Below are 10089 nucleotides of genomic sequence, written 5' to 3' on the forward strand. Positions count from 1 at the left end.
TCGCAGGTTCGAATCCTGCCTCGGCATGGGTGTATGTGATGTCCTTAGGTTAGTTAGGTTTAAGTAGTTCTAAGTTCTAGGGGACTGATGACCACAGCAGTTGAGTCCCATAGTGCTCAGAGCCATTTGAACCATTTGAACTACATGTGTGTACGAGGGCGTGCTAAAAAGTAATGCCTTCCAATTTTTAATGTGAAAACTCTTAAGGTTTTTTTAAACGAATCAAACTTTGTTAACATTCTACATCTTTATTCATCATATCTACTTATTTGCAGCCTTCTGCCGCTAGAGAGCTCCGAATTGTACCGTGTAATATGGCAGTGTGTAATTTAACTACGTTGGTGCTCGAGGAACAGCGTGCAGTAATCGAGTTTCGAATTCGAAGAGTTCGTCCACACGTGGAGCATGACAGTGCCAGAGCACACTCGAGGGCTGCGACATCTACAAAGATCTGATGCCTAGGATTCACCGTCACTGGACATCCTCACCACAGTCTTGTTTGGTCCCCATCCGATTTTCATCTTTTTCCGAAACTTAAAGACCACTTTCTAGGGCTTCGCTCTGATAGTGATGAAGCGGTGCAAGCAGAGGAGAGGTTGTGGCTCCGTCAACAAAGTCAAACATTCTGCAATGACGGTATCAACAAAATGATCTGTTCGTTGCCAGGATGACTATGTTGAGAAACAAACATGTAGGAGTGAAGAAAAAAGATGTATAATGTTAATAAAGTTTCGTTCATTTTAAAAAGTTTTAAGACTTTTCAAGTAAAAAATAAGGAAGCATTAGTTTTCGTCTACATCTACATCCATACTCCGCAAGCCACCTGACGGGGTGTGGCGGAGCGTACCTTGAGTACCCTGTGTGCGGGCTCTAATCTCTCTGATTTTATCCTCATGGTCTCTTCGCGAGATATACGTAGGAGAGAGCAATATACTGCTTGACTCCTCGGTGAAGGTATGTTCTCGAAACTTCGACAAAAGCCCGTACCGAGCTACTGAGCGTCTCTCTTGCAGAGTCTTCCACTGGAGTTTATCTACCATCTCCGTAACGCTTTCGCGATTACTAAATGATCCTGTAACGAAGCGCGCTGCTCTCTGTTGGATCTTCTCTATCTCTTCTATCAACCCTATCTGACATGGATCCCACACTGGTGAGCAATATTCAAGCAGTGGGCCAACACACGTACTGTAACCTACTTCCTTTGTTTTCCGATTGCATTTCCTTAGGATTGTTCCAATGAACCTCAGTCTGGCATCTGCTTTACCGACGATCAACTTTATATGATCATTACGTTTTAAATCACTCCTAATGCGTACTCCCAGATAATTTATGGAATTAACTGCTCCCAGTTGCTGACCTGCTATATTGTACCTAAATGATAAACGATCTTTCTTTCTATGTATTCGCAGCACATTACACTTGACTACATTGAGATTCAATTGCCATTCCCTGAACCATGCGTCAATTTGTTGCAGATCCTCCTACATTTCAGTACAATTTTCCATAGTTTCAACATCTCGATATACTACAGTATCATCTGGAAAAAGCCTCAGTAAACTTCCGATGTTATCCACAAGGTCATTTATGTATACTGTGAACAGCAACGGTCCTACAACACTCCCCTGCGGCACATCTGAAATCACTCTTACTTCGGAAGACTTCTCTCCATTGAGAATGACAGGGGTCAGGGATTTTCTCTGTCTCATGAGGACTGGGTGTTGTGTGATGTCCCTACGTTAGTTAGGTTTAAGTAGTTCTAAGCTCTAGGGGACTGATGACCATAGATGTTAAGTTCCATAGTGCTCAGAGCCATATGGACTATTTTTTGAGAATGACATGCTGCGTTCTGTTATCTAGGAACTCTTCAATCCAATCACACAATTGGTCTGATAGTCCGTATGCTCTTACTTTGTTCATTAAACGACTGTGAGGAACTGTATCAAACGCCTTGCGGAAGTCAAGAAACACGGCATCTACCTGGGGACCCGTGTCTATGGCCCTCTGAGTCTCGTGGACGAATAGCGCGAACTGGGTTTCGCACGATCGTCTTTTTCGAAATCCATGCTGATTCCTACAGAGTAGATTTCTAGTTTCCAGAAGAGTCATTATATTCGAACATAATACGTGTTCCAAATTTCTACTACTGATCGACGTTAGAGGTATAGGTCTATAGTTTTGCACATTTGTTCGACGTCCTTTCTTGAAAACGGGGATGAAATGTGCCCTTTTCCAATCCTTTGGAATGCTGCGCTCTTCTAGAGACCCACGGTACACCGCTGCAAGAAGGGGGGCAAGTTCCTTCGCGTACTCTATGTAAAATCGAAATGGTATCCCATTGGGTCCAGCGGCCTTTCCTCTTTTGAGCGATTTTAATTGTTTTTTATCCCTCTGTCATCTATTTCGATATCTACCATTTTGTCATCTGTGCGACAATCTAGAGAAGTTTTCAGCGCGCTTTTGTATTTTTCGCGTGGTATAGACGCCATTGTACAGGAAGGTATAGCAATACAGGTGAAGATGGGAGATGAGAAACGGTCCAAACGTGACATTAACGAGGAACATATGAATTACAAAACGTACTCGCAAGTAAGAAGGAGGTAGCTTAAAAATTGACACATTCAATTTGAATGAAAACGAACGCAACAGTTACGTGGTTATCACATGGTGTCACAGACGCAACATTCTGTAAAATACATCCAAACATTTCGTGCATTGTGACTGACCTGCGAGGAACTGCGTAGAACAAAAATTATTCTCCGAGAATGTTCCAGTCGACAGTTTTATCCTTTCCTGTGGCAGACGGGCTACAAAGTTACCAAAAGTAAATCACTATCGGTAGCCACTCCGACCAAAAATTTTCCCGTAAACGAAAAGGAAACAAGTTCCGAATGAGAAATAGTTGTGGGATATTTTGCGACCTACCGAACGGCGCTCAAAAATACTCGCGACTGCTGCCATAATTTTCTCGCGCGATCAGATAGCGGCGCAGCTTCGCAGGACGCGTGAAATACGACGCTCCGTCCCCGAGGACCGGTGGAGCGCGCGCGCCCTGGCCGGTGATTTATTCCGTGGCCATTGTGGGCGCTAATAGGATTAGAGGCAGCCGCTACCTGGCAGGCAGCCCTGGTGATAAACTGGAGCAATCTCCGTAGCGTAACTTCCTCTCTCCAGTCCAGTCCAGCAGGTCTGCATTCGCGAGAAGCGGATGATTTGCTGGGTGGTGTAACAGTGAAGTATAACGTCTTGGCCGCGTAGAGTCTGAGAGCCGTTAATTGAAAGTCGTCTTTCAGTATTCATTTTTACGAGAGTCGTTGATCGCCATATTTGGCAAAGACGTTATGTACCCCAGTTCTCTCCTGCTACGCCCACAACAAAGTGGAGGTACAGGGATTGGACAAAAATATGGGAACGCGATGAGAAGTGGATTCTTGAACATAAATGCGGATTCTAGCCAAACCTGCAGGGGGCGTTGTTGTATTTGGCCACGAACGGCACCTGTGAAATGTCCTCAGCACATTACAGTGTTCTGTGTGGTGATGATGTCGGGGCTAAGTCTCTTCGAACGTGGGCAAATTTTTGTTGCTCGTATGGTGGATCCTTCCGTAAGCAAGGGAGCCTAAGTGAAAAACATCATTCGCTAAGTCACGACGCGGACGAAATTGTGTGTTGAGTGATAGTGACAGACTGTCACGGAAGAGGACGGCTGCAAAAGTCACTGTGGAACAATGTCGCACTCGCGAACTCTGTCAGCCCCACAACACGCGGAACTCAAATGGAAGAAAATAACTTAGTTGGACAAGTCTTGTTTCACACTGTATCCAACTTCTGGTCGAGTTTGCATCTCAATAGTGAAACATGGCAGGGGATCAGTGACGATTTGGGCAGCCATATTATGAGAGATTGCAGGGCACTCTGACTTCTGATTTGGTGTAGGGAAAACGATCTACGGCGATTTGACTTCATACATTGTGATGAAATGGTGGGCAGCAGTTTATGGTCTTGTTTGCGTGCTCTAGGGAAAGAAATATGGTAAGCTTTACCTGCGTTCAAAGGAACAGGGTGCCGACTTAAACGATTGCAGTAAAGCACAGTGTTGGTGGGGCGACAAAGCGCGTTTTTTCTGGAGAACGATGAAGACACATTTCCAGACGGCCCTGTACTGCGGTCGTATTGTGCAGAAACACATTAAGCTTGGCGCCACGGCCAGGGCCAGACGTCCAGGTATACGGCCTAGCACCGAAAAGTCGCTGACAGCGCATTGTAGGCCTTGTTAGCGAGCAAGCCGCCAAAAGAAACGTAAACGTTCTGCAAATGTCTGTGTGGCAGGAAAACTGGTCCCCAGACGTCCAGACTCTGTCTCAAAACATCTTTTGTCAGTGCGAGTTTATGGCTGTTCTTTGCAAACTTTGAAATGGACGCAACAGGGGAGATAACAAGCTGTTTATGGAGGGCTGTGCTTCCACCCTGTATTGTGTAAGCAAAAGACATGGCAAACATGTGGGAAAGAGACCGCGAAGCTGAATTTTTTTCTGTTTTCTGCTAATTAACTTTAAGTCTCTGATTAGTCAAATTGGTTTGCAGTGCAAAGACCATTCACCGAGCTTAGAACGCCGGGCTCCAGCTCGTGAATGGCTTGTGCGTAATTGGGGAAGTCAAAAAAAAAAGAAATGTGCTTTTGGAACTGAGCTGAGGAGGCAACACAGAGAAAGCGAGATCGTCACGCTTGTACAAGCCTCTTGTACTGGCGCTTCGCTAGTAAAGAACTGCAGGTCTCTACCTAAACGGTGAGAGTTGTGTCCTTTGCTAGGGTGCGACATTAGAGCCTGTGCCAGTCACCTTCTGAACCGTCAGAGGTACTGCTTATATTAGCACGATCACAACGAGTGACGCGTGGGTGTACTTATTTGTCTTGAGTCGGCCGTCTAAACATTTGACGTATTCCGACACGCACAGTCGTGGCACGGAGTCAAATTGGTTTGGTTGGTTGGTTGGTTTTAGGGAAGGAGACCAGACAGCGAGGTCATCGGTCTCATCGGATTAGGGAAGGACGGGGAAGGAAGACGGCCGTGCCCTTTGAAACGAACCATCCCGGCATTTGCCTGGAGCGATTTAGGGAAATCACGGAAAACCTAAATCAGGATGGCCGGACGCGGGATTGAACCGTCGTCCTCCCGAATGCGAGTCCAGTGTCTAACCACTGCGCCACCTCGCTCGGTCAAATTGGTTTGGCAGACCAGCAAATGGGTCCACCTGCACACTGGAATCCGTCAGGGTTTCAGAGGCTCTTAGGGAAGTATCTGCATTCTGAATTAACCAAACGCGAGACCGCGTACTTGCATTTTTCGGGAACTCGCATTTAATAACAGATTGCCGCCGTCCATGACTTCAGTCGCCGAACGCATCGTAGTGTGCCGCCTTGACCAGTAGGATGGTAAAGTATTCGCTGCTGCGACGTAGGGCTATAATATCTTTTTCTCGGCACCCTGTTCTTTCGAACCATATTTTTCCTTTTTCTTGTATGGTAGAATAAAGATGCTTGGTGGTGGCGTAGTTTGATGCCATAACCTGGATTCCCGTGTATGAAGTGAGACAGAGCGAGTAGTGTTCTGGTTAGTGTCGTGTGTCGATCCCCAGCAGATCACTTTGTCCACCATAGATCCCATTTTAATAAGGCTTTTGTTAAATAAATAGTTTTTGTATGATGTTTCTTTAATAATTTTGTTGGCTTGTGTTGTTTAAGATCAATAAATCGATTGTGAATTAGACTACAACTTCTCCCTGAGTTCTAATTAACAGTTTCTTCGCATTTTTATGGCAGTCTAGATCAGAAACATAAGGAGTAGCTTTTTAATTTGGTGTCCACTGCGTGGATTTTTACTCCATTAACCGTAATCTTCTTTCTATCGTGGTATTCCATGGACCCCATGGGTACCCTGCAAAATCACATTATTGCAGAGCACTATGCGGCCATTTTGACTGACTAGGTCCATCCCAAGGTACAGTGATTGTTCCCCAATGGTGGTGAGGTGATCAAAGACGACAGGGCCCCTGTTGATACTGCTCGCTTCTTCCACGACTGGTTTTGTGAGCACGAAGATGAACTGTAGCATCTTCCCTTGCCACCACAGATATCTCAATATTACCGATCATTTTTATTCTAATTCAGTCATCATCCCCTTTACTTGCTACTATTTTGCAGGAAGAGTGGTACAAGATTCCCTTTAAAACCGTACAGCACTTGTATTTATTCATTCAGAGACGACTGAAGGCTGTTTTGAATGCCGAGTTGTTCCCTACATCATATTAGACATGGTAATTTGTCTTGTTTGGGTGTCTCCATATTTTTGGCCACCCGCTACACATCTGTAGTTAATACTTTTGTAAGCATAGTTTATGGACCAATCATAGACCAGTGGGGCAGAGTTCGGTGGAAGCACGCTCTGGTGAACGCTGGACATACGCAATCTGTACTGTTCAGCTTCCTGTTGGTGGTCGCGCTGGACCTACACGAAATCGGGGGCTGGCCTCAGGACAATGTACACTCCTGGAAATAGAAAAAAGAACACATTGACACCGGTGTGTCAGACCCACCATACTTGCTCCGGACACTGCGAGAGGGCTGTACAAGCAATGATCACACACACGGCACAGCGGACACACCAGGAACCGCGGTGTTGGCCGTCGAATGGCGCTAGCTGCGCAGCATTTGTGCACCGCCGCCGTCAGTGTCAGCCAGTTTGCCGTGGCATACGGAGCTCCATCGCAGTCTTTAACACTGGTAGCATGCCGCGACAGCGTGGGCGTGAACCGTTTGCGCAGTTGACGGACTTTGAGCGAGGGTGTATAGTGGGCATGCGGGAGGCCTGGTGGACGTACCGCCGAATTGCTCAACACGTGGGGCGTGAGGTCTCCACAGTACAACGATGTTGTCACCAGTGGTCGGCGGAAGGTGCACGTGCCCGTCGACCTGGGACCGGACCGCAGCGACGCACGGATGCACGCCAAGACCGTAGGATCCTACGCAGTGCCGTAGGGGACCGCACCGCCACTTCCCAGCAAATTAGGGACACTGTTGCTCCTGGGGTATCGGCGAGGACCATTCGCAACCGTCTCCATGAAGCTGGGCTACGGTCCCGCGCACCGTTAGGCCGTCTTCCGCTCACGCCCCTACATCGTGCAGCCCGCCTCCAGTGGTGTCGCGACAGGCGTGAATGGAGGGACGAATGGAGACGTGTCGTCTTCAGCGATGAGAGTCGCTTCTGCCTTGGTGCCAATGATGGTCGTATGCGTGTTTGGCGCCGTGCAGGCGAGCGCCACAATCAGGGCTGCATACGACCGAGGCACACAGGGCCAACACCCGGCATCATGGTGTGGGGAGCGATCTCCTACACTGGCCGTACACCACTGGTGATCGTCGGGGGGACACTGAATAGTGCACGGTACATCCAAACCGTCATCGAACCCATCGTTCTACCATTCCTAGACCGGCAAGGGAACTTGCTGTTCCAACAGGACAATGCACGTCCGCATGTATCCCGTGCCACCCAACGTGCTCTAGAAGGTGTAAGTCAACTACCCTGGCCAGCAAGATCTCCGGATCTGTCCCCCATTGAGCATGTTTGGGACTGGATGAAGCGTCGTCTCACGCGGTCTGCACGTCCAGCACGAACGCTGGTCCAACTGAGGCGCCAGGTGGAAATGGCTTGGCAAGCCGTTCCACAGGACTACATCCAGCATCTCTACGATCGTCTCCATGGGAGAATAGCAGCCTGCATTGCTGCGAAAGGTGGATATACACTGTACTAGTGCCGACATTGTGCATGCTCTGTTGCCTGTGTCGATGTGCCTGTGGTTCTGTCAGTGTGATCATGTGATGTATCTGACCCCAGGAATGTGTCAATAAAGTTTCCCCTTCCTGGGACAATGAATTGACGGTGTTCTTATTTCAATTTCCAGGAGTGTATATTCTGAGTTGATATTACATTTCGATGGTCATTTCCGTGCTACATCCTACAAGAATCATGGTGAGGTCGCAGCTGTGCTACAACAGCTTGGCGTAATATTTTGTTTGCGACGCTTTCAGGTTCTTATCGTCAAGTCATGGAGTTCAAATATCTGGGCTCAGTATTCAGAGATGAACCATCCAGTAAAATGGTAATACAGGCAAGACTACAGGCTAGTAATCGCTGTTACCACTACCTTAATGCTCTCCTGAAATCAGAAGTTTGTCAAGACATTTCAAAACAAAAATCCACAAAACTCTCATACAGCCAGTAGTACTATATGGATGTGCCATCTGGAGTACAACCAAGCAAGAGCTGAACAGACTAATGATATTTGAAAGGAAAGTCCTTCGGAAGATTTTTGGAACATTTTACGGTAATGAGAGTGAAAAATGGAGCATTCGTCACCATACAGAGTTGTATGATATTTACAAAGAGCCAAACATCGAGGCTATAATGAGGACACGACGACTCCAGTGGGCAGGGCATGTTGTTCCGATGCAGGACAACCGATGGCCGAAAACTGTACTCAACACAAAGACAACTGGCAGAAGGCCCTTAGGAACACCTAGAACTCGATGGAGAACTGCGTATCCAAAGACCTTCAGAGAGTGGGACTGCTGGAAGAATGGCAGAAAGGAGCTGAAGGCAGGCTGAAGTGGAGGCAATCTCTCAAAGCAGAGCGAGGTCCATTGGCCCTGATCGCGTAAAGTAAAGTAAGTAGACGCTTTCAGGGCTACAGAAATCCCATCGGTCGTGTCCACGGTTAACCCTAGAACACTAAGAGGGGAAGGGGGGGGGGGACGTTAGATTGCTGTGAAACCATCGTAAAGCTTACTGTTCCACATTTCATTCAAAGGAACTCATGATTTATGGGTTTTGCACTAATTATTTACAATTATTAAATCTTCAGTGGTATATTACATACCAAGTTAAGTACAAAAGTCCTGTTTTATACTCTACAGCAATCGTAAATTTTACGACGGTTTAGCAATCTAGAGTTAATATCTGATGTCCTCAGAGAGAGATCTTGTTCCATACTCACGGAACAATATCGATATTTCAGTTACGTCCCACGCACCCCCGTCCCTCTGCTCATTGCCCCAGTGAGACTAGAGTATATTATGAACTACTTTTCTACTAATCCGATATTCCTCAGAGTGTTCTTGGGTGTATGGAGTGTCCTTTTCGGGCTGTTTTTCATTTTGTGTAGATCTCTAATCCACGTGATCCCTCACAGGACAAATGTAATTTGTTGTTGCCACTGCTTGTTGCATTGATGATCAATAAAATGAAATTATTCTGAAGTACTTCCGACTTATTTTCATCCCGCAATCATTCATGGAGTTTGTACGATTCTTGATCTATGCACACGTGCTCTTCTATTTTTAAGTGAGACGTTATTTGCGCTGAGAACATGTCGTTATACGCATTCTGCTTTCAACGGAAATATTATTTAAAAAAGAGCCGCTACCGGTAGAAGTACTTCGAATCCTTTAGATGGGTATTACAGCTAGTAAGGTACCTCAATGTCGGCGAAACCTTAAGTCTTATTGCTGTTCCAGACTATGTTCAACTTTTCAACTTGACTGTTGTATTTAATGTTCCGCTTGTGAGTAGGCGCTCGGCTTACAAGGTGATGTTTCAGATCTTCATTGACGTGATTTATCTGTAAGGAAGATTACAATCACACTTATACATCATGAAACGAGATTACAGGATGCAATGATAATCTAGCAGCCATTCAAACATGCGTTTAAGTTCTCATTTTCTCCCCGATGTTTAGTGAAAGCATTTGCTACTTCTAAATATTTCAGTTAAACCGAGGTCAGACAGCTTTCGTGATTATTCATGGATCAAAATCTTGCAATAAAAGAGGAATACTTCCAAGGCATTTTACTGATGTTTTATCTTTTATGTACGCATTGTAAGTCCATAATATAACAAGGAGGCTTTCAACTCACGGTCACTCATTATATGCCGAAAGTCAGAACGATTCCATGACCGCTTGCGTTCACCTCAGAGTGTCTACGATTTACTTATCATATTGTGATGATATTGATTAGTCACATGTCGCTAAGCGATC

Source organism: Schistocerca americana, chromosome 5 (genome assembly GCF_021461395.2).
Source record: "Schistocerca americana isolate TAMUIC-IGC-003095 chromosome 5, iqSchAmer2.1, whole genome shotgun sequence".
Lineage (NCBI taxonomy): Eukaryota > Metazoa > Arthropoda > Insecta > Orthoptera > Acrididae > Schistocerca > Schistocerca americana.